The 8,771-nt window shown below is 27.9% G+C and overlaps 1 long non-coding RNA gene across 1 annotated transcript; it reads left to right on the top strand.

The window, feature by feature from the left end:
• Positions 1-229: 229 nt before the first annotated feature.
• Positions 230-4,410, top strand: LOC125855423 (uncharacterized). The gene is made up of 4 exons (XR_007445481.1): positions 230-531; positions 1,868-2,072; positions 3,262-3,306; positions 4,152-4,410. It is a non-coding gene; the product is annotated as an uncharacterized LOC125855423 (long non-coding RNA).
• Positions 4,411-8,771: the final 4,361 nt, after the last annotated feature.

The raw sequence follows: 8,771 nt of genomic DNA on the forward strand, positions 1-8,771 counted from the left end.
ATTTATATTATTTCTTCGATTCTAATTGTTTTATCTATTTTTTTTGCACGAAGTGTTAAATTTCTATCTATTATATAGAAATGGGAAGCCGACCAGACGACCAATGGCAAACCTGTAATTATACATATTATGCAAGGGTAAATTAAACAGAATGCTTCTGGATCATTCTTTTTTTCTTTTCTTTTTCATCTTCTCAATCATTCTTCAGGAGATATTTTTACAAAGAAACGATACTTTAAACACCCAATTGATTTTATCAGCAAAACATTTCATACTTGAGTCATTGGCTCATTGCCCATTAATGGAGTGTTTTTTTTCGAATTTTTAACCCAGATTGAAGTTCCCTTCATTGTTCTTTCGAATCAGTCAGTGTTGTGGATTTAACTATAATCATAAACACCCAATCGATTATCTTTTATCATTTTTGAGCTCTGAAATAACCTATAGTTAAAGAATCTCATTAATGGAGACTCGAACGGTTATCAATAATGGAGGATTTTGAAGTTTTCCACCAAAACCTTCTTCTATTCGGTATGTGCGTGATCAAAACACGCCTTCTCGATTTAGTTGATATTGATTTACTTACTAAGGTATACTTATTTAGCTATGAATAAATTTGAGGAATTTTATTTTATATTAGATGCACCTAATAGTAGTTTGATAGTGTTTTTTTTTAATAATGCAACGGTGCTTAGCTTTTCTATGTTGAGCATTCATAATTCATGTATAAAAAATATTGGTACAATTTTTTATCCTAAATTTTTCTCTCTTTTAATTTTTTATGGCTGTATAGAGGTGATGAATGATTATAAGGTCCATGGTTATTTATGCTTGTCATGGCTCATAATCAAAGATAAAGATGAAACTTTTAAAACCTCAATGCCGATGTCATCTTTTGGCTTTTATTATGAAAAACTATAATTGAAAGATCCATTTGTGCCGATGTCATCTTTTGGCTTTTATTATGAAAAACTATAACTGAAAGATCCATTTGAAAAAAATATATAACTAAAAGTTGCTTACTGACTTTCATATGTTATTTATGTAGGTTTTGATAAATTCACTGTCTGTTTTGTACCAGCAAGAAAAATAAATATTATAAAACTGTGAATTAATGATCTAGACTGAGTTTTTGCTTTCTTTTAATTTAACACATTTCACTACCATGTTTTAATCATATTGTTAATTTCATAGAGTATTATTTATGTAGGTTTTGATAAATTCTCTGTCTGTTTTGTACCAGGAGGAATAATAAGTATCATAAAACTGTGAATTAACAATCTAGACTAAGTTTTTGCTTTCGTTTCATTTAACACATTTCACTGTCATAATGTGTTAGTTTCATATGTTATTTATGCAGGTTTTGATAAATTCACTGCTTGTTTTGTACCAGCAAGAAAAAGAAGTACCATAAGACTATGAATTAACGATCTAGACTCAGTTTGTGCTTTCTTTTCATTTAACACATTTCACTGCCTCATTTTAATCATAGTGTTAGTTTCATTTGTTATTTATGCGGGTTTTAATAAATTTCCTGTTTGTTTTGTACCAACAAGAAAAATAAGTATCATTAGACTGAATTAATGATGTAGACTAAGTTTTTGCTTCTTTTTTTTTTCATTTAACACATTTCACTGTCCCGTTTTAATCATGTTGTTAGTTGATCTTATTTGTTTTTTCTATGTGTAAAAATTTATAGTTTTCATGATTCATTTTTCTTGATATTAGGCTCAAATAATTAGTAGAACAAAACGGCTAAGAAATTCTTGAGTATAGCTAGCTGTCAAACTTCATCTTCATTACTGAAGAACTTATAGCATGTAAATTAATTTCTAAGAGTTTCTCAGATATATTGCTCTTTTTTCAGGAATTTTTCAATAGGAAAGCACCATTTCTCAAGGCAATATGGTAGTGCCATTATCTATGAGCAGCAATATCTATAGATGCATACCAATTTTTTAAATGTTTCTCCCACAAAATGATCAATTGAACATCTTTCGAAGAACTGCGGTCAGCCATACTGCAAATGCAGTTGGAAGAACCCGTTCGACGATGCAATTCAAAGTAACTCGGTAAGAAATTCTTCTCATCCTTTCCGCAACTCTCTATGAGTTTAGTTGAACAAATATTATTTATTTAAGTTAAACAAGTAACTGATAGTATTCCTACTCTTTTTTGAACCACCACGAAGCCAAAAAAAGAAGAGGCTAAGCTTATATATGTCATGTACAGGCAGGTAGTGGTAGAAACTAAAGGAGTTAATGTTGCTGAACTTCTTCTTTTTAATTTTTTTTTTTTTTACCCTTAACTCTATGGACCTGATTTCTATAATTAAAATGGTAAAATGGAGAAGATTGTTGCTTGAAAGTTGTTATTGAAGGAATTTACTACTACTGAATATCCCATATGCCTAAATCAACCATGTTGCATCATACATTTCTATTCTATTTTTTTTCTTTATACATGCAAGATATTTTGTACTTCGGCTATGTCATGGTACAAGTTCTAACACACATTGTGTTGTGAATGTGAATACTAAGAGAATCCTCCTTTTACCTTTGGAGTTGGTGGAAGGTGTTGAGTTTAAACATCAAAAGGTACATATATATTTAACATCCAAAGTTTTAAATGTAAGAGAGTGACTTTTGATGAGATTATATATTAGATGTACACAAATGTATTTTAGGATGGATAAGATAGTTAATATACATTGTTAGTGATTGGACAAGCTATAGATGACTTACATTTTTGTTTTAAGACGAGAGTTGAGATGTAACATTATCAGTTTCAAGAAAAAAAGATGAGAGTTGAGATGTTCTTACTCCTCCTCTAGATGTTACATTTATAAGAGTAAAGAGGCAAACATGAATTCCTTTTCTTTCTTTCTAAAACAATCTGCTACATGAATTTTTGCATAAAGTGCTTAAGTACCATTATGCTTTTCTAAATGGTATGAGTTTTGTTATGCTATTGTTTTTGGCACATAGAGATCTTCCTTAATCAAGATTCATTATGTCGGGTCTGTGCTTACAACATGCTTCTCCTTTGCATCACCACCAAGTAACATTTTCTTGGAGCATCTATAAGGGAGCTCCTAGAAATATAAAACATTGGCCCATCAGAGTAATCAGATACACAATTTGAACTAAAAGTACAAACAATAATTCTCAACAGATGTATTGTGCATTTTTTCTCAACTCTTGAGTCGCAAACTTAGCTTTGCACTTTTTATATGTCAAATGATAATTTGTATATGTGCAGGAGAAAAAATTGACTGAACAATGTTGAAGCTTAACAAAGAATAAGGTTAACATTTAAACTTATATCATCACTTTTTTCATTTAAACTTTTTTATGTTTTGTTCTTTTACTTAGATTTTACAGTTGTGGTTATTTTTAAGGGTATTTTCATGAATTTAAGGTTGTACAATAGAGATCAATGGTAACTTAGAGCAGGTTTATATCTATTGAATGAATTTTATGATTATTCATCTTCATTTCTTCTATTATAGCTAAACTTACTGAAATACGTATAATATATTTTTATATTACAAAAATCAGGAAGGAAATTTATCATTGAAAAAACTGCATAAAGTATCAACATTTCCTAATGGATTAGCTGCATAAGGCAGTGATGCATAATCTTTAACCCAATTGAATGTACTTCATTTAGGAATTGATTAATCTAGAGTCTTCACTTTAATTGACCCACCAGTCTTGCTACTACATGTAATTGCGATACATTCTTTGTGATTGGATTTGACGGAAAAGCTTTTCTTTTCGACTTAAGTTATGAGGATTTTTTCCGGAGATCAGTTATACAACATCAATTAAGTTGATATTTTTCTTTTCTATAAAAAAAACTATGAATGGTCAAGAACACAGAGAGATATTTGACAATAAAAATACATTGAATAAAAGTAGGCTTAATATCTCTTCTTATGATTTCAACAAAATAGATTTGATCTAAAGTGTCATATTGTGATTGGTCAAACTAATATATAGTTTGCAGACTGTCTAAACTTTCATGCCTATTGTATTTTCAGATTTATATTTTAGGTTTTTATTTATTTTTTCCTTGGAACATTTTATCTTTGCATCATTTGGGAGCTCTTCCTCTTATTAACACCACATTAAATTTGAAAATTTCAGAGCTTCGTCCAAGAGATTGCATTTTAATTATGAATTTGATCATACTATGGATGCTCTTCTTCCTGTTGAGACAACAGGTATAGTTTTAATCAATAATCTTACATGCTTTCATGATTTTGTTGCGGATACCTTGCAAAATTAGTTGTAGGAACAAGTGTTTCTATTATTTGTAGTTTTATTTAAAGAAGACCCTAACGACTATTCTTTTCTTTACTTTTTTAACAATAATAATCTATTCATATTATATTTTCTACCGTGATTATGATTGTCTTTTCGCTATCTGAACCTTCATCTGCTCTTCAGTTCAATCTTTTTTGTTATAATGTTTCTACATTAAAAGCTTAGATTTAAGATGTGTATCTGAATTTTTTCTTCCTTTTGTTTTTCTTTTTTTAGTGTATGACACCTTGCATTAGATTAATATACTTGGATGTTCTCACTACTATTGATCTTATGAACCTAAGGAGCAAGTACTAAGATCCTTTTAAATTTTAAGGACAGTATTGAATCAAATTGGAAGTGCAAAATACACGTAATTTTAGATTAACTCATGAAGAGTACAAAAAAGCTGCAAATTGTCATGGTACTGAAATTTTGTGAACAAGTAGCTTCATGCTATATGATAGTTGCTTAAAAAATACTATACGTATTAAACCTGTCAATTTCATTTATATATATATAAGAATCTTTTTTGATGATATTATTTATTGATGATGTGAAATAAAGTTTCAAGTGGCTTGGTACTGAATTAACAGTGTTGTCTTTATCCCTGTTTTCTTTTTTCGGTTGACAAGTTTTAATAAATTTAGATTGAAATGTATTCTGAGCATATTATTTGATTAATTATTTTCCTGAAAATACAAGTGGTGATGAAACCTAGATATGTTTTCTAGAGATTGTGTGTTGATCTGTTTATCAACATTTTTGATAGCTTAATTAGGTGATCATTAATACATTTATTCATGTTGCCCAGTTTGAATAAGACGCTACAATTGAAATGAAGATAGAGTTGTGTCAACAACCTATATTGTTTGTTTACTTTTTCTTATCAAATGTTGCAAGAATTTTTAGTTTCTTATTTTACTTAAACTTTCACACAAACTACAAAGGGTACCTAAGAGGCAATTTTGTAGTATATTTATAAATTTAAATTTGCATTCCTTACAATTTTGTAATACAAATAATTTATTTTAAATATCTCATAATAATTGATTTTTTCTCAAGTAAAATGTATCAAAAAAATTCATTAACCAATTTGTTGGGCCTGTGCTATGCACGGGCTGCACTGATCTAGTATGAAGAATATTTGAAGCGGGTAGGAGCACACAGTTGACCATCAACATGTCAGGTTGTGTGCTTCCTCTCATAATTAGCAGATTGAACCTAGGCAGCTTCCACTTTTTTATTCCTATTTTAATTCAGCCAATTTATTCATTTGTAGCTTTTTGATGGGGTCCAGTTCAACCCTCTTCTTTTTTTTGTGCCACGTGTCGATGGAGAAGAGTGTGTTTATTCACTCTTCTTATATAGTATAATATAATATATATATATTCTTTTAACATTCTATACAAAATTTATATCAAAGTATTGGTGAAAAGCATTTCAATATAGATACAAACAACCTATTTAAATTTGAAAATAAAAAACGAAGAAACATAAGAAATAAATAATTAAAGTTGTACTTAGAATACATGATGGCTAATATTTATTTTAAGACATGTTCTCTTTGTTTTACCTGCCTCAAGTAAGTTAGACTAAGTTTGAAAATATTAATTTTTTTATGATTTCATCAAATATCATTGAATTGTGAAAACTTGATTTATCATTTGACCTTCATTTTGACCATACTACCATTTTAAGTTTTCACGACTTAAATTTAAAAAAGAAACAGAAAAACAATGAATAATAAGAAACTAAACTTTTGTTAGAATAATAATGAATGTATATCATATGGTAAGAAATAATTTAAAAAATTAAACTATCTATATTTTTTCATTTATTTACAAATCCATATCTCTCTCGTGGTATCCAATCATACGTAACTAAAGGAGGCATTTGATCATTATTTTTTATATATTTTTTTTGGATTTCAACTTTGGAAAAACACATTTTGACTATGAAATTTTAAAATTTAACTCAGAATTTTTAAACTTGAGAAATAAAAAAAAAGGTATTTCCAATCCAAATTATTGACAAAAAGTCAAAAGTAATTAGAATTTCCATTACACAACTCCAATTTTCATAAATTATTTTTCATTTTAAAATAACAATTATTTTCTTAAAGTTGTACAATGAAAGTGGCCAAATGCCTATTAAGTTTTCTGATTATGGTCATATCCATTGTGCCTTATGATATTACTAGATACAATGGAGCCTGTGCAAGCACGGGCCCAATAATTGTTATTTTATTTGTCTATTTATATGTGTGATTCATAATATTCTTAACGTAATTTTTAAAATAATATATGTTACTTTTTAACCCAATTTATGTAGTATATGTGGAATTTCGAAAGTTAATCACATTTTTCTAAATTATCAGTGTTAATTTAAATTTGAGATTGTTTGAGTTTTAAATTAAAAAATTTAGGGAAAGTGAAGCGAAAGGCGTACAGAAAAGTAATTTTAGATACTTGCAAAGAGAAGTGAAAAGTTTGTTAGGGAAAAGGCACTACACACACTTCAAATTAGATAAAGTAGTATATGAAGGTTAAATTTCAGATTAGTTTCCGTCTTTATAAATTTCTAAACTTGACCCTAAGTACCTAAAGCAAATTCCTCTCATTGTAAATTTTGAAATTTGATCCCAAGCTGCTCTAATTCATATTCATAGAGGAAGTTGAAGAAGAATGGCAAATCGGTCAATTGACCGACTGACCCTAAGCTCCTAAACATTCTCACTTCTAAATGCAAGCACGGGCACAATATCCGTTAAATTGTTAATTATTATGATTTATAATATTTTTTACATTATTTTCAAATAATATATGTTATCTATTTTTAAATACTTTAAGTTGTGATTAATAATATTCTTAACGTAATTTCAAATAATATATGTTACTCCATTTGTCCCAATTTATGTGACACATGTGAAATTTTTAGAGTTAATATGTTTTTCAAATATTGTAAGTTGTTAACTATTGTGGTTTATGGTATTCTTAATGTAAATTTTCAAATAATATATGTTATTCCCTTCGTCCTAATTGTACAGTTCACATAAAATTTCGAGAGTTAACCGAATTTGTAATATTTTAAATTTATTTTTTAGTGCTATTTAAAAAGGAAAAAATTAAAATATAATGAAAGAGGATTGTATAAAAGTAGGTGGGCCAGCTTTGTGATAGGCCAATGAAGTGTGCTCTCAATAAAAGAAACTTAGTTCCTCTATTTGTAAATAGAAAAATTGACCCCAAGCTCCTCTCTATTCCCACTTATTATATATAGTAATATAATAAAATGTACTGAAGCAAACTCTCTTTGGTGTCTTGTTCTCTTTTTACTTCCTTTTTTCTTTGAAAACTATGAAGGATAAAAGATAAATACATGATTAAAAGAATAACAATTCATAATATAAATAACGAACAACCTCTTTTGTAGTATGAATTTTTGAGCAACATTTCTTTTTTGTTTATTGGCTTCTAAAACATATTCTTCGAACTTGAATTTATATTTGTTCCTACAAAACTATAAAATTATAGTTTATAGTTCACATTTTATAGATACTCACATCTTTTAATAAGCTACTTTTGAAAAATGTGTATAGAAAAGAAAATGAATATTTTCACTTCTTTTGGTATGTGTGAATTTATGAGTAACCTTTTTTTGTTATTGATTTACAAAATGTGTCTTTTAGGTTGAGACTCCAATATAACACTTCCTCCTGCAAAATATAAAATTATAGTTTATAGTTCACATTTTATAGATACTCACGTTGTTTAATATGTTACTTTTGAAAAATGTATATAGAAAAGAAAATAGATATTCTCACTTCTTTTGGTATGTGTGAATTCTTTAGCAACCTTTTTAGGTTGAGACTCCAAGTAACACTTTCTCCTGCAAAATACAAAAATCATAATTCAGGGTTAATATTTCATAAAAACTCATATCTTTTAATAAATTCCTTTTGAAAAATGCATAAATAAAAGAAGATAAATATTCTTACCATCAATTCATATAAAAGAAAATAAATTTGAGTCTCCAAATAACACTTCCTCCTACAAATTATAAAATCATAATTCAGGGTTCACATTTCATAAACACTCACGTCTTTTAATAAATCCTTCTGAAAATGCATAAATAGAAAAAGATAGATATTCTTACCATCAATATATATAAAAGAAAATAGATAATCTCACCTTTAAAAATAGACAGTGAAATATCACCATCACCCAAAGTTGACTGAGCTTCTCAATCATTTGCAATGTTTCTTATATTTATATGTCCAAATATGATGTAACTACAAAGTATAATAACTCGTATGGTAAATGTCATTACATATAATGACTTTTCACATTTTTGTATTTATTAAATTGCAATGAAACTTACCTTTTAAATTCCATAACTATTGCATTTGATTTCTACATTTCCTTATAGAAACATAAGCAATACAAAGAAAGAAAAATA

The sequence above is a fragment of the Solanum stenotomum genome, chromosome 2, assembly GCF_019186545.1.
Source record: "Solanum stenotomum isolate F172 chromosome 2, ASM1918654v1, whole genome shotgun sequence".
NCBI lineage: Eukaryota > Viridiplantae > Streptophyta > Magnoliopsida > Solanales > Solanaceae > Solanum > Solanum stenotomum.